This window comes from Nomascus leucogenys, chromosome 11 (assembly GCF_006542625.1).
Source record: "Nomascus leucogenys isolate Asia chromosome 11, Asia_NLE_v1, whole genome shotgun sequence".
Classification (NCBI taxonomy): Eukaryota; Metazoa; Chordata; class Mammalia; order Primates; family Hylobatidae; genus Nomascus; species Nomascus leucogenys.
Genome location: NC_044391.1, coordinates 63423922 through 63448632, shown reverse-complemented (window position 1 = coordinate 63448632; position 24711 = coordinate 63423922). Strand labels below are relative to the sequence as shown.

The window sequence follows — 24711 nt, the reverse complement described above, 5'->3', positions numbered from 1 at the left end:
GGGATAGAGAGATTGGTGGTTGGAGGAAGCACACTCATTCTGCATGTGCAGGGAGTGGGGGCTTGAGGGAATGTTAAGGAGGGGCTAAGAAAGAAAATAGCTGAAAGGCTAGGACTACGATTTTAGCAGAAAGGCACCAAACAGCAGGTTCCCTCTCTGTACCTCCACACCCTACCCCCAATCTTGAATTCCTCCCAAGATGAGCATTGGTTCAGGACACTACCACATGTTTATTGTCACTGAACAGGAAAGATCTGGCTGATCTCCAGGCACTGCAGCCCCAAAGCTTGAAGGCTAAGTGTGTTTGTTGTTGTTGTTTAACTCTGTTACACAATTATCCATTAAGGCAGATGCATCCATTTTTTTCTAAACACACATGAAACTGATTCCTTAGCACAGCTCATTTATTTGCCTCTGAAGAATGGTATGAAACAACTATTTGGGGAATAACACACAAGAGAATGTTTCCCAAACCTCTCATTAGTGGGGAGAGGACTTTTGTGTTTTGCCAGGGGTCATACAAATTCTGGGATGGGGTGGATGGGATGGATGAGCGTTCTGAGAAACTGAGAAGAAGCCAGGATTGGACAGACACAAACATCTATAAAAGGTAAAGGGCATTTTTTCACAACAAATTGTTTGCTGAGAATTGTTTTTCACTCTTGAGAAAACCATGTATGTTCCTCCTCTTCAAAAGTTACATGGAAATTATAATAAAACTATTGCATTTATAACATTCCTCTGGTAAAACTGAACCTTCTCTCAAAACTACCAAACACTGACCCCCTGAAAAATAATTCTATTGTCACAAGCATGACTGAGGTGAGATCAGCAGAGCTCCCTACTCTACAGGATGGAGTTAACTAAAGGAATCATAATTACCTGAGCACTCACATCATTTGACTTCAGTCTCTGATCAAAATGGTGCCTAAATCAAGTTTCCTGTTTTTCCACCCTGTTACACAATGATCCATTAGGACAGGCGGATCAATTGGACCAGCCATCCATGCAACCTCTGGTTCCTGAGATCAATCTGCTTATTTGCCCTGGTGAAAAATAGCATGAAGCAATGGTTTGAGAATAAAATTTACAGTTCACTTACAAGAGTTGGCATCATGTAGATACAATGCCTGAGAGCCAGTTTGTTATTTCTGATTACCATACCATAAATCTTACCCAGTGAATAAAGAAGAAAAAGTATCAAGTCTTTATTTGCCTTTAATGAGTGTTCCTTTCTCTTAGTTCTCTCACATACCCTAGTCAATCAAAGAACCTAAAGGCATTAATGCCAAGTGAATCATTTTATGCTCACATATGCAAGCAATGGATAGTTTTTTCCCCAAATTTTGGAGCAAGAAGCCTTTGAAACACTTCTAAACTGCACCGTATATTTTGTCAAGATGTGCCAGACAACTAGAGATGGAGTTATTTTCTTGGCCAACACAAAATGGCATGTGATTCACCATACCTTTTCCTACAGCAACAAGCTGCAGGAAATAAAACAAGGTAGAAATTATAAATGTATGAGAAAATAATGCTAGAACGCATCATATCTGGTAATTTGATAATTAAGAGTTTGAAAACAATAAAGTTTCAGTATTTTAAACCTTAAAAGAAATCGAAGTTTCAGCCTGGGCAAAATAGTGAAACTCTGTCTCTACAAAAAACACAAAACAAAAAAAAATTACCTGGGCATGGTGGTACATGCTTGTGGTCCCAACTATTTGGGAGGCTGAAATAAGAAGATCGCTTGAGCCCAGGAGGTGGAGGTTGCAGTGAGCCAAGATGGCACCACTGCACTCCAGCCTGGGTGACAGAGTCCCCATCTCAAAAAAGAAGAAATTCAAGTTTACAAGTAGAGTTTTACATTTTATGTCTTAATGTTTCCCACCAAGAATACTACTTAGAGAATTTTGTAAAGGTCTAGATTTCACAACAATGAGACATTAGTCAAAATCAAAAAAGGAATAGCAAGGATGAGGTGAAAAGAGTACTTGAATGTATTTCTGGATGCACCGGATAGTGGCAAATCATTTTTGAAGATAGTTTATGAGTTTCATGATCCATAAAAGTATTTGTACTATTTGGCCCAGATTTTGCCATTTGGACTATCAACCCTAAGGAAACAATTTTGAAATATATGTTTATATTTTAATATAAACAAAATAAATTTGAAAAAGATGTTTTCCATAGATGATAGCAATAAGAATTGGAAATAATTTAAGTGGCCCCAAATTAAGGCAATTACATAATTTGGGGTCCAGCCAACAATATGATAATTGTTAAACTAAGGTACCATTAGGGCAATATAAGCAAAGGCACAGGTGGGTTTTTTTTGGTAATTTCCCAACTAACGGTAAGTGGTTATGATAGTTAGATTTTTAAAATAATTTAAGTCCTAGAAACCCTACCAATGCACTTGAGTGTTATGAGCACTTGAACACTGAGGTCGTTTTATAAACTCTGCTCTGAGGAACAGGATTGGGGAAGGAAAGATTGCTGCTTTTAATACTGTGTGATTTTAGACCATTTAACAAAAACTTCATATAAAGAAAATGACAATTACTGCGGTAAGTACGGAGGACAGAGACTATAAACAAAGGAAACATGTGACCAGATTGTGTTTTAGGAATAACCCTCTGGTCAAGTCTGGAGAGTGGATTAGAAGGAACTAAGGAGAAGATGGTTCACTGGAGTTAGAATGCTTTAACGATTATTCTTTACATTTGTGTTGCACTTTATAAACTACAGTATTCTTTCACTCCATGATCTAATCTAAATTCTTTCCATTTAAAAAAAGCAACGATTCAACATCAGGTTTCAGGAGAAATCAGCATGTAAATTAGGCATTATGCAAAGAAAAAAATAAACTTAAAATCTACAATGAAAATACGTCAGAGTCCACAGCTGCCAGGAAGCTCTAAGACATGTTTTATCCCAGGATCTGCCATTGAGCTATATTTTAAGTGTATCTGTTTTGTCTTCCTTCCTCCAGGTCTTTTGATATTTATTCTTTTTTACTTCTTTTTAAAAACAGGGTTTCCCTCTGTCGCCCAAGCTAGAGTGCAGTGTTACGGTCTTAGCTCACTGTAGCCTCGACTTCCTGGGCTCAGGTGATCCTCACACCCTCAGTATCAGCCTCCCAGGTAGCTGGGACTACAGGCACACACTACCACGGCCGGCTAATTTTTGTATTTTTTGCAGAGCTAGGTTTTCGTCTTGTTGTCCAGGCTGATCTCAAACTCCTGGGCTCGAGCAATCCTCCCACTTCAGCCTCCCAAAGTGCTGAGATTACAGGCATAAGCCACCATGCCCAGCCTGATATTTTATTCCTACTGAAACAAACTTACCATTATAACCAATGTCAGTTAGATGTCCCACCTTTATCTTCAAGTCACTCATACCTCAACCCCCACCCCCACTCCTTGCTCCAAAGAACAAATGGTTGATCATGGCTTGGATAAGTTTGTCCTCTATTCCCCAGGACCTTTTTACTCCTCTCCCATTTACCACTCTGGCTACAGAGAAAGAAGAGGCAGCACTGTCTCATCCAGGATGTTCCTGCTACTCAAGCTCCACCCACCCACGTGCCTCCCACTGAGGGTGGGGAAGCAGTGGTTATGGCCCTGAACCCTCAAGTCTGGCCTGTGCAGAATACTTCACATGCTTGCTTTCAATGATGCTCCCTGCAGCCTTATAAAGCAGGTACTGTTATTCTCTCTACTGAGCTGCAAAGAAAATAAAACTTAGAGAGAGAGAGAGTCCTGCTAAGGCCACACAGGTAGTTAGTAGCAAAGCTAAGGTTCAAACCCGTGGTGTATAACCCTTAAAGTTTGTGCTTATACATTACAGTAAATACGACATTATTCTTGGGTGGTCTTCCCAGCCCACACATCCTTCAACCCTTTAGCTTTTACTTCAGGTTAAATAGAGAAGGGGTGTTTGTGAAGCAACGGAATGCTCACAGTTCATGGAGCCTCTGCTTCTCGTTAAACCCAGGATAATACATTCATCTTATCATAGCAGTTGCTGAAATACACTTAAAAGGCTAACTCAATTCAGGGGTTTTAATGAGTGTATAAAGACAGGCATATTCCTGAAATTCTACTACATAAAGCATCTGAGTCAGATTATACCAGAGCACGTGCTGGGCTATTTTTAGGAGGGCTGTATATAGGACATAGTTTTCTGGTTATGTCACGAGCTTGCAGGTGGGCCTTCTCTTCACATTTTAGATAAAAATAGATACATAGATATAAAGATAAATACAATACAGTTTCTGCCCTTGAAGAGTTCCAAGACTAATTACAGGGACAGAAAAGGTAAAAATGAAGCATGAGAATGTGAAATTTGGCATAACAGAGGTAGAGGAGCAGAGAGAGCAGGAATTTAAGGCACCTTAGAAGCCTCTGCTTCATCTGTGCAACACATTTTGTTACATGCCAAGCACCGGTGAAGACAATTATGCACAAAAATCAACACCGTCTCAGCTGTCAGGACTCCGCTTTCTCAGGTGGGGAAATCAGACCTCGTCAAATGCCAGCACAAAAGCAGAGTTCCGCCTTTCCCGCAGTGACCACCTACTCACACGAGAACATGCCTCTCGCAAAGGATATCCTTCATCCCTCTCCAGAAGAGAGAAGAGGAAACACAAGAAGAAACGCCTGGTGCAGAGCCCCAATTCCTACTTCATGGATGTGAAATGCCCAGAATGCTATAAAATCACCACGGTCTTTAGCCATGCACAAACAGTAGTTTTGTGTGTTGGTTGCTCCACTGTCCTCTGCCAGCCTACAGGAGGAAAAGCAAGGCTTAGAAGGATGTTCCTTCAGGAGGAAGCAGCACTAAAAGCACTCTGAATCAAGACGAGTGGGAAACCATCTCAATAAACACATTTTGGATAAAAAAAAAAAAAGAAAAGAAAAAAAAAAGCAGAGTTCCACACTGAGGGAAATATGCCCAAGGAAAGCAATGCTGTCTGCAGAAGACACACAACAAAAGGACTTGCCTTGGACAGGGGCTGGGATGAGTGTAATCATGGTGGCCCTCCTCTGAGGAAGTGACTCTTGAGCTGAGAGGTGAGGACAGAGGAGGCATTAACTCAAGCAAAGGAATGGGGCTGAGAGCATTCTAGACAGGCAATCACGTGTGCCAAATACCGGGGATGAGAAAAGCAGAGCCTTTCCAAAACACTGGAAGGAAGTCATGTGACAAGAGTGCAGCAAGCCAGGGGAAGGGGCACAAAAGGATGGGCGGGGCGGGAAGATACCCAGGAGCCAGGGACGGTGGTGAGGATTACAGGTGGCAGAGATATAATGACACAAGACTCTTCACCTCTTCTCCATGTACCACGTAGGTACCATGTCCCCTAGGTAGCCACCTTTCCACAGCCTTGCACCATGACAAAAGTAGCACAGAACCACTACAAATGTTCAGACAGGTCATGTAACCTCTTAGATTCTTCACTTATTACAAAATCAACATTTTGGGCCAGAGATATGTTTTAAAATCCTTTCAGTTACATGAAATATGTTAACATCAACAGTTTTCAGACTCTTCCCCCTACTAAAAGGTTGGTAGTAAACGTTTCTACTGATCGAAAAAATGGCTTTACTGATTGATAAATGGTACTGGGCTTTCTGTCCAAACGTTAAATGAAGTCTAACATAGTCATAGCAGCACCTGCATTCATTTGAAAAATGATAATCCACGCATGTGTCCCAGATATAAGCATTTTTTTATCTGCAGAATGATGTTTGTGACACATATGAATTTAGGGACCACTTGTAAAAATGATACGGCCCATAACTTGGAAACCTCAAGGCTAGATAAACTCTAAGGTCCCTTTCAGTACTGAAATTCTGATTCTATCATAATTTTCAGTAAGAATCATTTTTATCCTTATATATAATGGAGCAAAAGACAGAAAAAACTTTGGCTAAAACTACAACTAAAATCTTTTGGAACACAAAGCCAATTAGGAAAATCTGCTTAAGTTGACCATGATTTACTGAGATTCTAAACATGTGCGCTCTGCAGCTGATTAACAATTCTCTTTAATGTGTTTTTAAGCTTCTTGAACCTCTTAACTTCAGCTGTTCTGAATCTTGATGTCATCAGCCTTGATCTCCCTACATCCAAATGTTCTCTGTGGGCTTTGCTTTTGCACAACCCCTTCCTATATAATCACCCCAATAGCTCCGGGCTGATGTCCTCTAGCACTGCAATTTCAGGAAAAAAAAGTAGCTTTACGTTTCCAACACTTCATTAAAAAATCCAGAAATGAGTCTCCCAGACCTGGATTACACCTTGTGCTCATCCCTGAACCAATTGCTATAGCCTAGAAGATGGAAATCACAGATTGGCCAAGCCAAGTGTCACTATCCATACACTTGAGAGTAGGGAGAAGAGGGAGGTTCCAAAGGAAAAACCAAGGGGACATGATATGGATATCCCATAGACCAAAGCAATATTTTTAATGGCCTTCTGGACTTTTTTTTCTATTGCAAATGACAGAAACCCAATTTATGTGGTTTTAGCAAAAAAGAGTCTTAATTGGCTCACATAACTGAGAACTCCAACAGTAGACTGGCTTCCGGCATAGCTAGATTCAGGGATTCAAATAACTGAACTCCCTCCTCTTCTCCCTCTCCATCTCTCTCCCTATCCTGATTTCTTTAGTCTTGACTTCATCTTCAGGAATGCTTTCTCCAAATAGAAGACTATGTAGTCCCCAGCAGACCTAACGGACATAATCTTAGCTTCTGAACTTTCCAAAGGAGAGTGGCCTTTTCCCTCCATCTCAGGCTTCAAAGGACTCAGAATAGCCCCCTGGGGCCACATGTCCAGTCAGCCACAAGTCACCCCAACCAGAGCGTGAGCTACTCTCATTGAAAAGCCTAGAGCCCATACCTGGGGCTGGGAAAGTAGGGCCTCAAATTAGACCTACAAAATATAAAAGAAAAACAGTTCCTTAAAGGTAAAGTCAGATGCTCCACCAAAAAAAAAAAAAAGAGAGAGAGAGAGATTGGGGGATAGGAAGGCAAAAGCAATAGGTGTCTATTATGGTCCTCATGCTAACATTCAGCTCCATACATCACCATGTCTGTCACCCAGCATTTGAGCTTCTGACCCTGTTGTTTTCCTCTCCCTCCTGGCTGAGCACACTCCTGGAAAACCCTTGGTGGTAATTCTCTTGCTTTAGCTCAACCTCAAGACCCTTCTTTTCCATACTCTAACCTGGTAGAAAGTCTCTATTCCAGTATGTATTGGTCATTTGGGCAGGATTTGCAAGTAAGAAGCCGGGGTTCGGGTGTGCTGGGGACTGAGGCCGGTGGAGCTGGTGATGAGGGTTCAGGAGGAAGAGAAGAATTCGTTGTATGTGAACGAGGACAACTTTACAAATAAAGATAATAGAAAGTACAATAAATGGCATTAACGCCAATGAAGAATGAAATTATTTTAGAGCAGTAATATCTCCCTATTACTAAGGGAGATACTACTATTTTTAATGAACAAAAAGGAAAGAATAAAGTGTTATGAAGGGACAGGAAGAAAAGTCTATGGCGGTATTTCTCAAAGTATGGTCCCTGGACTATAGCAGCATGTATTAGCCCATTCTCATGCTGCTATGAAGAAATGCCCAAGACAGAGTAATTTATAAAGAAAAAAGGTTTAATTGACTCACAGTTCTGCATGGCCGGGGAGGCCTCAGGAAACTTACAATCACAGTGGAAGGCACGGCAGCAGGAGAGAGAATGAACGCTGGCAGGGGAAATGCCAGACGCTTATAAAACCATTGGATCTCGTGAGAACTCACTTACTGTCACGAGAACGGAATGAGAGAAAACCGCCCCATGATTCAATTACCTCCCTCCAGGTCCCTCAGGACATGTAAGGATTATAGGGATTACCATTCAAGACGAGATTTAGGTGGGGACACAGCCAAACTATATCACAGCATCACCTGGGAGTTTGTTTAAAATGCAACTCTGAACTCGTCAGAAGCCTGAGGATAGGCTCCTTCAGGTGAATCTGATGCATGACAGTTTATAGACCTTTTACTCTAAAGGATGATCAGTCCTTCCTCTCTGGTGATCCATTTCTTGTTTGAAAACAAGGTGCTGATATTCATCTTTCACAATTTGTAAAATGCCCCCTTTCTAGTCTCTTCTTTCAATTCCGTCTTCCTTATTTTCTGCAATTTCAATTTCTAGTCCATGAGCATAACACAAACTGTCAAGTTTAGGTCAATGAACATAGCTAAAGACAAATAAGGAAAAGACAAAAGAACGGCTCACCATTTCTCAGTGTATATTAACAAGGAGGAATTACTTGAATCAACCAAACTTTGGCTTTGAACTTTCTGCTCACAAAAATGGACTAGTCATTTTTTGAGCAGACATGCAGTGGAAAGGGAGCTTGCATCTTCTCTGTTGTACACCAGCTTATACATAGACTGTAGAAAGCAGGCATTAAAGTTTTTCATCTTAAGGAATAAGTTTTTTTCTTTTTTCTTTTCTTTTTTTTTTTTTGAGACAGACTCTCACTCTGTCGCCCAGGCTGGAGTGCAGTGGCATGATCTCAGCTCACTGCAACCTCCACCTCCCTGGGTCAAGCAATTCCCCTGACTCAGCCTCCTGAGTAGCTGGGATTACAGGCACCCACCACCACGCGCAGCTAATTTTTTTAAGTTTTTAGTAGAGACGGGGTTTCACTATGTTGGTCAGGCTGCTCTTGAACTCCTGACCTCATGATCCGCCCACCTCGGCCTCCCAAAGTGCTGGGATTACAGGTGTGAGCCACCGTGCCCAGCTAAGAAATAATATTTTTAAAAAATTTTACAAATATTATACCAATGTTATAACCTGGGAAATGTGCAGACATATTCAGTGTGAATGAAAAAGGAAGCAGCTACAGGACACAGACCAAATAGAGAAATCGCAATGAACACTCTCATGGTATTTACATGCCAGGCCCTGTTCTAAGTGCTTGACGTATATGAGCTTATTCAATGTTCATAATAGCCTTACAACTTGCATACTGCTAGCAGGCCCATTTGAAAGATTAAGATGAAGCACAAAGAGGCACTTACAAAGACCACACAGTCTGAACTTGAAACCAGGCAGTGGAGCCCAGGAACCAATGAATGCTCTTGACCACCTTTCTTCTTAATTTCTGGTCCCAACCACCCTTGCAGTCTACCTCGAAGCAGAATTCAGTGATATTACTGTAACTTTAAGCAGATCAAGGGCAGCCAGGAGCAGGATGGGAAGAGGCAGAGATTTGAAGGAAACATGGAGACGGGAGGAATGAAGCTGGACAACCGGGCATAGAGTAGCAGCACCAAAAGAAAAGGACAAGAAGTCAAGGAAGGGGAAGCTGGAAATGGGTTGATGGAGTTCATGGGCAAGGGTGAAAAGCAAGGAAGTTGAGAGAAAGTAAAGGGGTCACCATGTTGCTCTGGAGAGGCTGAGGATGAGTTCAGATGATGAAGGGGTGGGAAGCTGCAGGAAGAGGGGACACAGACAGCTAAGGAGACCAGAGACCCAGGGGAAGGCATGAGGGAGCCAGTCTGGGAGGTAGAGCCAAGAAGAGATGTGTTTAGAAACGAGGACTTGGGTCCAGAAAGATAAAATAGAAAGGGGACAAATAAAAAGAAGGGGACAAAATGAAAAGGGAAGGTCCTCTCCTTGGGCATTCCAAAGGCCATCATGCACTCTGGTCCAGATAAGAGAGCATTTGTTAATAAAAATTAAAAGACTTGGATCTAGCACCAGTGCCTTTTCATTTTGTTCATCCATTCCCTAACAGCTTGTGAGCTTTCACTTCTAAAATAATAGAGACAGAAGAGACCAAGCCAGAATGACATTTCCCATCCACTCAATACATGTCTCAGTCCTGTCAGTGGGGCAACCACAGAGGAGGGATTGAGCAATAGAAACCTATTTTTACTGCCTTTAAAGGGCTATTTAAACATGCCACAGAGAACATGGCCCAATTCAGTGAAAGAGAAGCTCTTAGCAGCAGCTGCCTGCTCCGCTTGGACTGTGCGGATCCACGCTCTGGCTCCACAGTGTCACAATTCTTCAAGACGGGGAGGGCTGGCCTTGTGTCACATTTATCTGAGCGACCTGGGTTCCCAAAAGTCTAAAAGAATGTGACTGAAGAGTCAAAGGCATACAGACAAAGACAATTTAGGAATATTTTGCTTATTGACCAAATAGGTGGGAATTCTTGCATGCAACAGATTGCCTTCTGAATACAATCCAAGTGCAGGGCCTCCCTTTATCATTCCAGCCCTCACATTCCAGGGCTTCCCAAACTTACCTGATGTTAGCAATCACTTCGAGTACTTGCTTTAAAAAGAAAAGCGTTTGCCAAAAAAAAGTACCCCCGGGATTCTGAATTAATAGATTTAGGCGAAATCTAAAAAGAAACCTCTTTTTTTTTTTTTAATTCCCACAGATACGAACACTTACAGAAGTAATTCTTTTGGTCTGACATGTTCAGGAGGCTCTGGTATGCCCTATTCACCACCTAAACTGCATTTCTTTCTGTCGTTTAGTTTCGTTTTGTTTTGTTTTGAGACAGGACCTCACTCTGTCACCCAGGCTGGAGTGCAGTGGTGCCATTACAGCTCACTGTGGCCTCGACTTCCTGGGGCTCAGGTAGGTGATCCTTCCACCATGCCCAGCTAATTTTTGTATTTGTGGTAGAGACAAGGTTTCATCATGTTGCCCAGGCTAGCCTCGAACTCTTGGATTTAAGAGATCCACCCACCTTGGCCTCCAAAAGTGCTGGGATGGCAGGTGTGAGCCACTGCGCCTGGTTTAAGCTGCATTTCTTTTTGCTCAAATAGTTCCTGCTTCTTTCCTACCCATACTCTTTACATCACACATCTACCTATGCGGACTTCTAGATTCCCCAACTTCTGCCACCACATGCTATGCTCTCCTATTGAAATCCTTGAAATTCTAGCCAATTCTCAGCTGGGATTTCTTGACCTCCCAATTTGAAGGTGGTCTCTTTCTCTCCACTCTCAACGCAATCCAGTTTGTACTTGTCTTGTGGCACATGCTCCCATTTTACCTTGCTATAGGAATAGTACCCATCACACCCTCCTTGCTAGACTGCAAAGCTTGTTGAAGGCAGTAGCTATGTCTTCGGATAGCCCCACAGATATCAAATGCTTAGCACAGTGCATGGGCCATTGTGTCTCCTCCAGAACGAATATTCCCCCCTTCCCTTTTCTCTTTCATATCTCTTCCGTGCATAGCAACAGGCTTTGCATACAGTATCTGTTTACTAAATGTATGTTGAATAAATGAGTAACTGAAATAAGAACTTTTGGAGACTTTTGTTAATTTGTGTTACTTTTTTTGATTCAGATAAAACATGCTTGTGAAAAAGTACCTGGAGGCATTTAGCATACAGAAAGGAGATGTTTTGTTTTTCTCTCTAGGCAACTCATAAATCACAATGCTAAAGTCTTGGCTGTTGAATTTTGGGACATTTTTAGAATAAACAAGCATTTAACTGAGTATCTAGAATGTTTTACAGAGCTCTTCAGAGAACTAAAGAAGGAGACAAAATAAATGGGGGAAAGATTCTCCTATTCTCATCAACACAGAGTTTTGTTTAAATATAACGAAATACATGGGGCACAGCAGCTCACACCTATAATCCCAGCAGTTTGGGAGGCGGAAGCGGGAGAATGGCTTTGTTACAGTAGGTAACTAGTCAGGCATAACCAGGGCAGGAGAGGGCTCCCCAGCACACCTCACCAGCAAAGTCAGGCAACCATCAGTTGATGGTCAGGCAGTTGTCACACTGCCTCTCTAAAATAGTAATTGGTCACAGCCAGCACCAAGGAAAGGCAGGTCCCCTATAGATAGAAAACACCTGAAATTGGTGATTGACAGCTTCTCAATTAAGATCTCAGGAATTGGGCGAGTGGGCTCAAGCATGCGCATTAAGAACCAAAATGGCGGGCCGGGCGCAGTGGCTCACGCTTGTAATCCCAGCACTTCGGGAGGCCGAGGCAGGCGGATCACAAGGTCAGGAGATCGAGACCACGGTGAAACCCCGTCTCTACTAAAAATGCAAAATAAAAAATTAGCCGGGCATGGTGGCAGGCGCCTGTAGTCCCAGCTACTCGGAGAGGCTGAGGCAGGAGAATGGCGTGAACCCGGGAGGCGGAGCTTGCAGCGAGCCGAGATTGCGCCACTGCACTCCAGCCTGGGCGACATAGCGAGACTCCGTCTCAAAAAAAAAAAAAAAAGAACCAAAATGGCGGAGTATGACCTTCCCAGGGCATTCCACTGGAAAAGGGACAAAGTCCCAGGCAAGCATGAGCCAGACTCCAGTAAACACACTATCCATGCTCACCTCCCAGGTGCCAGTAGGCCACTGCACATGCTGGCAGGTCACCCTAAGGGAAGAATCAAGGAAAAAGGGACGCAGGAGCCCAGAAGTATGCCAACATATAACACCCTAAGTCAAAGGTCAAATGCCACACTTGACCTCCAAGATGCCCGCTTGGGCCTCTTCCAAGTGTACTTTCCTTTCTTTCGTTCCTGCTCTAAAGCTTTTTAATAAACTTCCATTCCTGCTCTGAAACTTGCCCCCATCTGTTCTTCTGCTTTATGCCCCTCAGTCGAATTCTTTCTTCTGAGGCGGCAAGAACTGAGGTTGCTGCAGACGCCTATGGATTCGCTACTGGAAACTCGGATAACTTCCACTAGTAATAGCTTGAGCCCAGGAGTTCAAGACCAGCCTGAGCAACATAAGGAGACTGTCACTACAAAAAAAATTTGTTTTTAATTAGCTGGGCAAGCTGGGCTGGAGTCCAGGAGGCTGAGGTTGCAGTGAGCTGTGATGGCACCACAGTACTCCAGCCTGGGTGACAGAGCAAGACGTTGTCTCCAAATATATGTGGGTGTGTGTGTGTGTGTGTGTAGAGTCTCACTTTATATAGATAGATACATAGATAGATCTCTATATATACCCAATATTATATTATTAAATCATTATATTATGAAATATATTAAATACAATCATTATATTATTAAAATATTAATTGTTGCAGCAATTTCACTTAGTGGAAATTTCAGCCAATGTGCCAATTATTACCAGTTATTCCAACTGCCACAAGAGATTGTTTTGCTCACTTTAGATGACGAAGTGATCTATAAATTGATTCTTCAGTTCATTCTCCAGTTTCTTATTTTTCTTTTCTTTTTTTTTTTTTTTTTTGAGATAGAGTCTCACTTTTGTCGCGCAGGCTGGAGTGCAGTGGCGCGATCTCGGCTCACTGCAACATCTGCCTCCCAGGCTCAAGCGATTCTCTGGCCTCAGCTTCCTGAGTAGCAGGATTACAGGCACGTGCCACCACGACTGGCTAATTTTTGTATTTTTAATAGAGACAGGGTTTTGCCATATTGGCCAGGCTGATCTTGAACTCCTGACCTCAGGTGATCCGCCCACCTTGGCCTTCCAAAGTGCTGGGATTACAGGCATGAGCCACTGCACCTGGCCGATTCTCCAGTTTCTTGAGTTGAAATTAAGCTTTCTTCAGTTCCATCTTGATGTGTAACCCTGGCTTTGCTAGGTCCTCTCCTGCAAAATACCAATTTAATTGGATAATGATCACTTGTCCTTGTATTATTATTATAAACATCCCTATACAACTGGATGTAATTTCTTCAGAAATCAGGGAGAATTCTACATAGCAAAGAAATCTTTTCCAGATATACTTTTGAGATTGTGTATTAGTATTATGATATAAAACTACGAAACAGCCATGTTCTGATGTTGACTGTGTAACTATGACCACATTATGGCAAGCATACATTCACATTAAAAAAAAAAAACTTTAAAAACACAATTATCCAATGTTTCTTAACATCCAGCTGTTTGGCATTACAAAAACAAAACATCTGGCTAGCAATTACATGTATTTAGTTATCACAAAGATATTTTGCTTCCTATAAGACTGTATAAGAATCTTAAAAATCTTATTAAATTTTTTTGATAATCACCTCCATGGTCAAAGTAATCAAGGTAACAGAAATTTGAAATGTAAATTGTTTCCTGCCTTCAAACAATGCTCAGTGTTGCTGGCTCTAACCTCGGATGAATGCATAGCTTGTAAATTTCTTCTGAATGCATTGCATTCCAATCTTCACAAGTGAGGACTTTAAATAGCAGCTTATCATTATGTCAAAATTCCTTAATGCTTTTACACCAGAAAGAAGGCTTATAAGGAAAATAAGAAATCGAACGGTTCCAGATCATCACACTGCTATTTATATGGTAAATGGGACACACAGTGACCTCTAAGAATTGTAACTGTTCAACTGTACAGTACAGCTGGTACATATAAAAGATGAGTTCTTTAGGAACTGGTTAAACAAAAAGATTCATTTGGAACTAGCTCTAATGCCTTTCAGTTACATAATGTAAGATGTGAAAAACTTCTATGCATATGTCCTGTGGCATTATACAAAAATAGCATCTCTCAGTGCAACTTGATCACCAGATAATACTGAGGATGGAGACAGGTAGCAAGTAACAATAAATTGTGGCTATGCAGCATTAACCAGAAAAAAGAAAAAAGTAACCTGGTGAACTCTCCAGTTAGTAATCAGGCTCCTTTCATTCATCTGAATTATAAATACAGAGAGAAGAAAAGAAAGAAAAGATCCACAAAATATTTTACCTCAATTAATTCCAACAGAATGTTGGAATGTGTGTGTCAGACTCGACCATTATTAAGCCTGGTATATAATTATAGCAAAACATCTTGCAGAATCTTGAAGCAATCATTTTCATTTTTCGTTTCTACTTGGTGACTAAAAATTACCATTTCAAATTTTGATGAGTAATCCACATCAATTTTGGATATTTTACAAGTCACATAGACCTGAAGACATTATAAAATTTACAAAAACATTCAGATACAGGTAACTGTAGTTATCAGATAGGATGCTACAATATTAGCACTGCTTTTTTAGAATGATACCTATGTGGTAAGTAGAAAAACAAATGTATACCCTTTATCACTCCTCAATTATATCTATATGACTGAAATAGCACCTGAGGCAGAATATTCTGTGTTGGAACAAAATAATCATTTGAATGTGAAATGTTGTGTGCCAGTCAAGACAGCTCTGATGCTCTCCTTTACCAGAATGTAAGCTCTTTGAGGGCAGAATTATTTGCATGCCCAGTGCTGATCACCTCTGTGCCTAGAATAGTATCTGACACATATTTAGGTGCTCACTAAATATTTGTTGAATGTATGAGTGAATTCGGTCTTTGAACAAATACTTCCTGAGAGTCTTTTTGTGTGTGTGTGGAGACAGGGTCTCACTCTATCGTCCAGGCTAGAGTGCAGTGGTGCAATCTCAGCTCACTGCAACCTCTGCCTCCCAGGTTCAAGTGATCCTCCCACCTCAGCCTCCTGAGTAGCTGGAATTGCAGGCGCACACCTGTATATTTAGTAGAGACGAGGTTTTGCCATGTTTCCCAAGCTGGTCTTGAACTCCTGAGCTCAGGCAATCCACCAGCCTCGGCCTCCCAAAGTGTTGAGATTACAGGCATGAGCCACCGCGCCTAGCCTGAGAGTCTTGGTTAACTATCACAGGTGCGATACCTAAATATAGGATACTAGGATACTTGGCCTTCAGAGAAAATAGAGGGCATTTCAAACCAGGTGACCACAAACCTACTGTTTATACTCTAGGTAATTTGAAAGGAAAACAAAAAAAAAGAAACGATTGAGAATTTAGCCTTGATTCCTTCTGTGAAAGCAGCAGAGTATGATAGTAAGGAGGAACTTCAAGAAATTTAGCCTCAGGTTGTGAACAGTCAGTCTGCTGTGGTTCAGTCTAGACATTTTGGGAGAAGAAAAAGGGGACTAGCAAGATTTCACACAACTATATGCGTGGCCATGTTATTGTTTGTTTGCTTTTAATTGTTGTCTACATTTCTGATTTCTGAAAGGAGGTCTAGCAGAGTGCTAAACACCTGAAAGAAGCTACTCTGGCCATGTTGGTCATCAAAACAAACCAGGAGGAATTACCTGTTCTCATAAGAGTTCAAGTCCAGTTTTTCCAACTCTAGGGACAGAACATTTGCCTGAGAAATGAAACTTCCTGAGGGTCATCCAAAACAAGCCCAGAAGTCTTTTGAGGTTCTCCAACTGCTACTTATCTTCTACCATAATTCTGCTTATAATTATAAGTCTGTCTGATATGATCCCTGATCCATTTTTTTTTACATATATCAATTTTTCTATTTTATAGTTGTTTTAGGAGTGGTTTAAAGCTGTGGTGTCATAGAAGTTAAATCAGACAAACTTTTTTAAGTGCTACCAAAATTACCTGAAATGTGTGTGTGTATATATATATATATATATACACATATACATATACATATATATTCTTTATATAGCTTATCTCTGATTCATTTCGTTGGGTTTAATACAGTGGGATGTGTTAAAATATAAATAAAGTGCATCTTTTTCTGTGATTAGTAAAAAGCTGTTCCTAAGATTTGCTTAACCTCTTGCTGTGTGCAATTGCCGATGGATCCCATTAAAGGGTTGGTTTGATGCTGGCTAATCTGAATTCCCAGCAGTTCAGGCTGAAGGAATTGTTTCAGGGCACTGAGACCAATCAGGAGAAAAGACATCCAACCAACAGAATTGCTATAGGATTGTCACACTATCTGTTTACATTTTGATGATACTGTTTAGAAGACAATGTTCAGGCACTGTTCATGCTGAATGTTTAATGTGCCCAAGTATCAAACTGAGTGTTCTACTGCAGGACCCCAGGTGTGTCTTCTTTCTTTAAACTTAGACAGAAAGCACAGCAGCCTCCCACTGCTGTTATATAATTCATTCCAAGCTTTGCTTGATTTTGTGGACCCAGACAGTGCCCCGACCTAAGCTACCTCTAAGTAGCTTGACTCAACACGAAGCCACCCCACCCACTTCTGCATGTAAAGACCCAAAGTGCTTGCCTTCCAGAGGGTGGTTTCTCACAGCAGTGAGTAGGAATAAACATTGAGTCAGACAAATGATCAATGGCTGCTCTTTGGAGGAACCAGTACTCTTCGCTTTGCTTTTAGATAGGTGAGCTCAGAGGCACTAGAAGATTCATTTCTATAGCATCATTTATTCTGGGGCAACAAAAAATGGTTTGGCAGTCTCTTCCAATTGTTTTTATTTTGTATTATTCGATATATTTACTATATGACCCAGCTATCCTACTCCTAGGTATTTACCTAAGATAATGAAAACATGCTCGTAGAAAAATGGGTACACCTCTGTTCATAGTCACCAAAAATGGGAGGCAATCCAAATGTTCTTCAATCCGTGAATGGATAAATAGCCATCGGATGGAATACTACTCAGCAATAAAAAGGAGCAAACCACTGATACACGCAACAACCTGGATGAATCTCCAAGGTATTAGGCTGAATGAAAAAAGCCAGTCTCAAAAAGTGGCATACTGTATGATTCCATTAATACAACACTTTCAAAAATATGTATACAACCATAGCAACAAAGAACAGATCAACATTTACCAAGGATTATTTGTGAGAGCAGAGGATTGACCTAGAGGGTGATGGAATTATTCTGTATCCTGAATGTGGTGGTGGTTACACAAATCTCTGCAAGTGTCAAAACTCATAGAATAGGCCGGGTGCGGTGGCTCACGACTGTAATCCCAGCACTTTGGGAGGCCGAGGTGGGTGGATCACCTGAGGTCAGGAGTTTGAGACCAGCCTGGCCAACATGGCAAAACCCCGTCTTTACTTAAAAAAAAAAAAAAAAAAATTAGCCAGGCGTGGTGGTGCATGCCCATAATGCCAGCTACTCGGGAGTTTGAGGCAGGAGAATCGCTTGAACCCAGGAGGCAGAGATTGCAGTGAGCTGAGATTGCGCCACTGCATTCCAGCCTGGGTGACAGAGGGAGACTCTGTCTCAAAAAAAAAAAAAAAATCACTCATAGGATAAAAAATCAAAGTCAATGTCAAATTTACTGTTTATGAATTTAAATAATCCCAAACAAACACACACTGAGTGGTGGGAATAGCAGAAAACTAATATTTGAAGAGACCATAAGTGAAAATTTTCCAGAGTTCTTCCACCATTTCTGAGGAGTGATGGCCCAAGGTGAGAACGAAACCTGCAGAAGTGAGTGCATCTCAGCACAGATGACAAGCTCTCTAGTTGCCCTTGGAACCAGGGTGATGCATCCGCCACCATCCCTCTGGATACAGACAGAAGCCATGGAGTATGATTACCATTTGAGGGGTTCCAATGACTCCCTGCCACCACCCCTTAGACTGTCATGACTTGAAATTGTTAGCATTAGAGACCTTCCCCAGGCTTAAAGCAGGTGTCTTCATTGTGCTATTCCCATATAAACATGCTAACTAGGAAAAAGAATCCATTATCACTTTACCAAGAGGTTTTTCAGATAAAGTAGACTCAGAATTCTGGGAGAACAGCACACAAGGCAGCTGTATTTGCTGAAAGGACGCAGAGGAGAAGTCTGGACCAAGGAAAGTTACCAAGTAAGGGAGCCCTAAGGAAATCAGCGGAAGCAACAAAGGCCACCAGTGAGGACAGTTCCCCAAGAGGGGACAAGGCAGCCGTGTCAACACAATTCATTGCCCATAAACACCATGTCTGTGTCCATCAACATTAAAATCAGCCCAAGCTGCAGAGCACATGAACTATGCATAATGGATCTCATACTTTAAACCTGACTGATTTTAAGTTCCTCAGGGACAGGACCTATTTATCTCAGGGTAGTGATCCTTCCTGTGCTCCCAGAAGGAGCTTAATAGTTTTCCAAATGGATAGAATGGATGATTGAACATGCAAAGTTTATTAAGGAGGTCAGACTGATGATGACAACACCTCAACAAAATCCCTTTCAAGTTTCTCTTTCCCATTTTCCAGCCTGAAACTCTTTAGTCCATAAACCAAATTCTCATACCTTGTCAGAGTAGAAGCACTGCCTTAGAACCACATACACACTTCCTCTGAGTTTACAGAAGTGGATTAAATGGACAGGGCAATATCATATATTTTTCTCAGTAGTTGGGACAATTTTTCCTGGACTATGTTTTCTTCCTCTTTAACCTGTCCCGCCTCGACCTACCTTCTCCCTGCCATGTCCTCACTCTACCATGCTAAAAATTCTTTTACTGTTCTCAAGAAACATTCTCCTCCTCTGGAAAATAGCGAAGTTTAGAGACCAACTATATTTCTGAAATCCAATCTCAAAAATGACTCCAATACCATCTATATGTGTTGACCAGGCTGGGCACGATGGCTCATGCCTGTAATCCCAGCAGTTTGGGAGGCCAAGGCAAGAGGATTGTTTGAGTTCTAGACCAGCCTGGGCAACATAGTGAGACCTCATATCTATTATTTTAAATAAATAAATAAATAATAAATAAATAAATAAAAATGTGTTGACTAAGAGTTGAGGTAGGTAATTGGACATAGGTTTCATTTTCTCTGTTCTGGAATTAGCATCTTTCTTTTAAATTTCACTGCCACACACATTAGTCTTCTTTTTTCCTTCCTTTTTTTTATATGGACTTCAAAACAATTATTCAGTTATTATACAGATGCACCAATACACATCGCCAAAGGATATTATACACAATAATCCTTATTACATTTATCTTCAAACACAAAGGATATTTCCTTTTGAACAATGCCTTTCTCTGATAAACTTGTTTAGTATAGGAAGCAGTTATATAGAATTCTATCTCCAACAAGTATTGTCTTGGGTGCTTTTTACTGTCACTTTTTATTGAAATTATATTTTTTATGTATGCATGCACGTTTATTATAGACCATACATACAGTAATCACACACATACACGTGAACTGTGACTCTGTCTGAAGACTTCTGTACTATGCAGAAGCATGAAAATGTTAAGCAGACATCACTGGTACTGGCTCCGGCCACATAGCATCTCTTTTCATTAAAACAGAACTTTTTTCAGCAGTAAGAGCATGGCAAGACCTGAAGGAGGTCCAGCCTTCTGGCATAGAAGCGGAGACACAGCTCTACTGTTTAACACTGAAATGCTATTTATTAGATAAACATTACATTGAAATAGCCAAAGAACATACAAGGCCATTACAAGAGTGAGCCTTTTTTTTTTTTTTTTTTTTTTACCACCACTTATGTCTTTTTATGTTATCTCCTTAAAGAAGGACTTTCATACCAGAGCAACCTTGGGGAAAATGAGACCCACAGAAACAGCATTCATGGTGGCGATTTTCTAGACCCTCCATTCTATTATTTTGGATATTTCCTTTTGAACATGGCTTTCTTTCTCACAGCTATGCTTGGCCTCCTGGTTTGCAATGACGTTATGTCTGTGTTGGTGACTTCCCCAACTGTCACTGGGAAAATTAGTGCCACAAATTTAACATAAAGAGCTAAATTCTAGCCTCAGTTGTTTCACTCTAATTCAAGGACTCTTTGGCTGTACATGTAGCCCTGATACGGTCTTTTTTTTTTTTTTTTTTTTTTTTTTTTACTACTTTCAGGAATGGATGAAAAAATAAAGGCAAAACTAAAATCCATATGCCAGATATATATCACCAATATTGTATCCAATTCCTCCCAACTTTATCAACAAATATTTATCAGGCACCTTCCATTTGAAAGACAGCAGGGGCTACTAGAAAATGAGAAACAATGTAATTGTCAAAGAACTTTTGATCTGTAGGAACACAAGAGGAAGAAAATCTGACTACCATAGATGTAACCACTTCTAGGCGTGTACTGAAAGAAAAATACAAATACATGGAAATTGGGAGAATGAAGAAAGTAGATTAATAAAGCTTTCACGAAGAAAACTGATTTGAGCTGGGTCTTAAAGAATGATTAAAAGTGCAAAAGTATGAAATTGGAGAAAATAGAGGAGAACGACATACCACATCAGAAACAAGCTAATGAGGTGCATCTTGAAGAACAGCGTGTGGCCGTGTACCATTTGGGCAGCACAGGCTTCCTTCGTGTGGCTCTCCAGCTCTGGCTCATGCTAACCAGTGTCCCGGGCTTTTAAGGGAAGGGTTGACTTGACCTGCAATTGGCATGGCCCAAGACAGCCAAGGTCAGAAAAAAATTAGGTTAGAACTGCCAGGCACGGTGGCAATCCCAGCACTTTGGGAGGTTGAAGTGGGTGGATCACTTGAGGTCAGGAGTTTGAGACCAGCCTGGCCAATATGGTGAAACCCTGTCTCTACTAAAAATACTAAAATTAGCTGGGTGTGGTGGCACACGACTGTAATCCCAGCTACTTAGGAGGCTGAGGCAGGAGAATTGCTTGAACCCGGGAGGTGGAGGTTGCAGTGAGCCGAGAGTGTACCACTGCACTGCAGCCTGGGCAACAGAGTGAGACTCCGTCTCAAAAAAAAAAAAAAAAAAAGAAAAGAAAAAGAAATTAGGTTGGACCTATTTCTAATCTAAAGAATCAGAAGACAGATCCTAAGAATGTTAAGATAAATTGAATATATATTGCTAAAAATGAATGAAAACTTCAAACTCCTGAAGCTCACTGTTATTAGTTGTAGAACCAAATGAGGCTCAGTAAATACTTTTTTCAATAATGAACGAATTCATGATGGAGTCAAAAAATTGATAAAGATTTTGCAGGTTGGTAAAACTATTAGTAACTGTTAGATTTTGGTCAATCTACCTGGAAACAGTGATTTCAAATCTGTCAATTTTTGCTAACATAAGTAACATTTAAAACATGGCCTGTTTATTTAAAGATTGTTCATATTCAAATATCTAACCCATTTCATTGGGCATACATGTGTTCTCCTAGAGCATGCTTTTGTAGCTAGAGATGGGGAGAAATTCTTGGAGCAACCCACACTTGATTTCATGGTTGTTGAAAATCAGAGTGGTTCTTAACTTTCTTCTTGAGCCTCCACTTTTTAAAGAGAACTGCTATAACAGTATTTATGCCTATAATTTCCTAACATCACCTAGCAAGATAGAAGATGTAAGACAGAAAAGATCAATTGCTGCTGAAAATGCAACCTCATCACAATTTATTTTTAAAGCCCAGGACTAATGAAAAAAGAGTAAATCTACTTGTTTTTAAAGAAAAGCTTTCTTCAGTTCTACTTTAAGAGATGATTAATGGCAGTGATTTTCCTGTGTGTTCCGCTGATCTTACTGAACTGCCTTGCCTGAATTCAAGTGGCAGTTGGGGCTAAATAGCTTTATATCTTCTGGTATCACATGTCCTGCCTCAAATGTAATTACAAGTTTCTAGAGGCTGAATATAAAGAACTCATTTAGAACAGCTGTTTAGGTTGTTTACTATAGACCATACATACAGTTACTCAGAACTGTAAACTCATTCAGTTACAAATAGGCCTTTTAAAAAATGAATAAACCTCTTGAAACTGGGAGGTTTGACTTTAATCAGTGCTCCAATGTTCAATCTTGCCTTTGCCATTAGACCCAAGTCCAAAACTGGGGTTTGATTTTGTGCCATTACAGCAGTCTGTATGCTCACCCTGACCTGGTTCTCCAGTGCTCACTGAACTGCCTTAGCAGCTGACAACTAAAAAAAGGAAGTGCCTCTTTATCTGCTAAAGAGAAATGACAGCTGTCAATCTGGAACTATGAGTCACGGAGAACAGCTCCTGGTTCACTCTATAGTTTTAAAGAAACAATAATCCCAGAAAAATTCTAAAGAGCAAATTGGTACCCTCAGCATGTTTTGAGTTTGGTTTGTGTTGTTTTCATTTTAAGCTTTCATTTGTATAGTCAATATTTTGTCCTTGTTTTTCTTCAGCTTCCTTTTAACCAAAAAAAAAAAAAAAAAGTAAAATTGTGTATTTTCTACCCTGTTTCAAAAGTTGAAAAATCCTGTGACACAAATAAGTATGAAAAGCAACCCGTCACACAGCTGAGTGTCACAGTTTCCATGAGGCAGTAATAATATTAGCTAAATTAAACACCACTGGAATTTTCATGAAATTGTGTTTACTTCTAATGAGATATTTTTGAAACATTAACAAGTTAATCTGTTCTTTTTCAAATCAGCCTCATTTCTCTTCCCAGGAATAAAAAAGGTTATTACGATTGTTTATTTAATCTGGTAGCTCTCAGATTGCTTTTCACCCATATCCGGAACAAAATTATGAAGATCATATATCTTCAAATATAATATTTCCATATGCAATTGTGAGACCAGCTCTCCTGACTAGTAAATGACAGGAAAGATTGGGTTTCATTACACAATAAATGGAATTTCTGCCATTTCTAATATTCTACTGTACGTATGTACATTCATGTGTGGATACGTAGTCCTCATCACAATGGGCAAGAAGCATTCAAATAATAAGATCCCAGAACTGTTGCTGCCAGGAGTATCAAATGGGATGCACAGATTTCATGCATCTGTATTTCTGCCCAATGGGGAAATCTATTTTCAGTTGTATCTCCAAGCAGAGTTGCTTTTCCTGCCAGAGCTGGTTTAATACTCTCCTCCCAGTACTATGATATGCATCCTCTTTAAGGAGAACACACAAACCAAAGCATACACAAATGCGGGAGGGCATGCAGAAGTGTAGACTAGGGTGAGGGGGACTCACTTAAGATGCAGCCATTGTTGCTCATAGGTGTTAAGAGAAGAACTTAAGACAAACTGAACTTAACAGAGTTCAGTTGAGCAAGGAACAATTCGCCAGTCAGGCAGCCCCCAAACCAGAATAGGTTCAGAGCAACTTCCACGTGTGGTCACAAAGGATTTGTTGACAGAAAAAGGAAAGCAAGCTATGGAAAACAGAAGTGAGGTACCAAAATCACTGGATTGGTTCCATCTCAGCATGTGCCTTATTTGAACATGGTTTAAACAGTTGGTCACCTTAGATTGGCCAAAACTCGGTGATTAGTGCAAGAGTCGGTTACAGTCTTTTGATGCAGCCTGTTAGGTTGCAGCCTGTTAGGTTACAGTTCAGTACATATGGAGAAACTTTCAGACCGAACTTAAAACATGTAAAGAGGCAGCTTTAGGCTTAATTTAATGTCAGTATAACAGACCAGCATTTGCAGGGCATATTGGAGAAAAGCCAAGCCTCCTATAAAAATCAAATGATTTAATGAAAATAAATGTTTTAAAGACCTGAACCTGGAGCAAGAGAATAATGAAAGACTGATGATGGTCTGTGATTGCTCATAGCAGATACCAAAATTTCATGGACCTTGCAGAGTGGCTTGGGGGGATCAGAACTACTCCTTCTATCAAAGGTTATTTCCAGGGGGTGAAGCCAAGATGGCCGAACAGGAACAACTCCAGTCTACAGCTCCCAGCGAGAGTGACGCAGAAGATGGGTGATTTCTGCATTTCCAACTGAGGTACCGGGTTCATCTCACTGGGGAGTGCCGGACAGTGGGTACAGGACAGTGGGTGCAGCGCGCTGTGTGTGAGCTGAAGCAAGACGAGGCATCGCATCACCCGGGAAGCGCAAGGGGTCAGGGGATTCCCTTTCCTAGTCAAAGAAAGGGGTGACAGACAGCACCTGGAAAATCGGGTCAATCCCACTCTAATACTGCACTTTTCCAATGGTCTTAGCAAACAGCACACCAGGAGATTATATCCCGCGCCTGGCTCAGAGGGTCCTACGACCACGGA

The 24711-nt window shown here is 40.9% G+C and overlaps 1 pseudogene; it reads left to right on the top strand.

The window, feature by feature from the left end:
* Positions 1–4596: 4596 nt before the first annotated feature.
* On the top strand, positions 4597–4848 carry LOC101176968 (annotated as a pseudogene).
* Positions 4849–24711: the final 19863 nt, after the last annotated feature.